The sequence below is a fragment of the Rhinopithecus bieti genome, unplaced genomic scaffold, assembly GCF_001698545.2.
Source record: "Rhinopithecus bieti isolate Rb0 unplaced genomic scaffold, ASM169854v2 scaffold_53422, whole genome shotgun sequence".
Taxonomy (NCBI): domain Eukaryota; kingdom Metazoa; phylum Chordata; class Mammalia; order Primates; family Cercopithecidae; genus Rhinopithecus; species Rhinopithecus bieti.
This window is the reverse complement of record NW_016821178.1, coordinates 213066-214709: the sequence shown is the minus strand read 5'-3', so window position 1 is coordinate 214709 and position 1644 is coordinate 213066. Positions and strand designations below refer to the sequence as shown.

Sequence of the window (1644 nt, the reverse complement as noted above, 5' to 3'; positions counted from 1 at the left end):
CAGCCCAAATGCTCATCAATCAATGAGCGGATAAAGAAACTGTGATATATATATATATGTGTGTGTGTGTGTGTGTGTGTGTGTATGTATGTGTGTATATATATATATGATAGAATACTACCATAGAAAGGAATGAGTTAATGGCATTCTTAGTAACCTGGAGTAACCTAATCATATGTTCTCACTGATAGGTGGGAGCTAAGCTACGAGGATGCAAAGGCATAAGAAGGACACAACGGACTTTGGGGATTCAGGGGAAAGGGTGGGAAAGGGGTGAGGGATAAAAGGCTACAAATTGGGGTTAGTTTTTTTGCTTGGGTGATGCGTGCACCAAAATCTCACAAATCACCACTAAAGAACCTACTTATGTAACCAAATACCGCCTGTTCCCAATAACCTATGGAAATTAAAAATAAATTTAATTTTTTAAGAAAGAAAGGTCTTGTAAATATAGTTAAGAGTCTCAAGATGAGAACATGCTGGATTATCTGGGTAGGCCCTGAGGGACAAGAGTCCCAGTAAGAGGCACACAGAGGAGAGCTACACATGGAGGAAGGTGATATGAAAATGGAGGCGCTCTTTCTCTTCAGTGAGGTGGCCGAGCTGCAGACTCAGAGATGGAGATCTTTGTGAACACCCTCATGGGCAAGACCATCACCCTTGAGGTGGAGGCCACTGACACCACTGAGAATGTCAAAGCCGAAATCCAAGACAAGGAGGGCATCCTGCCTGACCAGCAGTGTCTGATATTTGCGGGCAAACAGCCGGAGGATGGCTGCAGTCCCTCAGACTAGAACATCCAGGAAGAGTCCACCCTGCACCTGGTGCTGCGTCTGTGAGGTGGCATTATTGAGCCTTCCCTCCACTGGCTTGCCCAGAAATACAACTGCAACAAGATATTACTCTCAGGGATCTGCGCCAGTGCCCTGCTCACCCCTGTGCTGTCAACTGCTGCAAGAAGTGTGGCCACGCCAACAACTTGTGCCCCAAGAAGAAGGTCAAATAAGGCTTTTCCTTCCGCGAAGGGCCCCATGGCCCTGGGGCTCAATAAAGTGTCCCTTTCACTGACTGGGACAGGGCAAAAAAAATAAAAAATAAAAATAAAATAAAATAAAATGGAGGCAGAGTTTGGGGTAATGTGTCTATAAACCGAGGAGTTCCAAGGACTACTGTCACTACTGTCAGCCACCAGAAGGTAAGAGAGGAGCCGGGAGCAGATCCTCCCTCCCAGCCTTCAGAAGAAACTAGCCCTTTGGACACTTCAATTTCCCACTTCTGGCGTCCAGAACAATGAGCGAATGGATTTCTATTATTTCAAACTATCCAGTGTGTGGCCATTTCTTGCAATAACCCTAGAAAATGAATACGCCCACACAATTCTATAAGTTAATGATTACTGTATTAATATTCCACTTTACACGTGGAAACTGAGGCATGGGGAGTTTAGTTAACATCTGAGTGGCCAGGAAAGAGTGGAAATCTGAATTTAAATCCACGTGTCTAGTGCAATGTCGTCCTCTTAACCATGCGCTAGACTACCTTCCTGAGAGCCAACTGCATATTTCTTCTGTGTAGAAGGAGAGTTGAGGAGAAATGAGAAGCAGTTTTTGTTATGGAGATTTGTATAAGACTGGGGTCCAGGCA

General features: G+C 45.0%; 1 pseudogene; it reads left to right on the top strand.

The window, feature by feature from the left end:
* Positions 1–590: 590 nt before the first annotated feature.
* LOC108520739 (ubiquitin-like) lies at positions 591–1006 on the top strand (annotated as a pseudogene).
* The last annotated feature ends 638 nt before the right edge of the window (positions 1007–1644 follow it).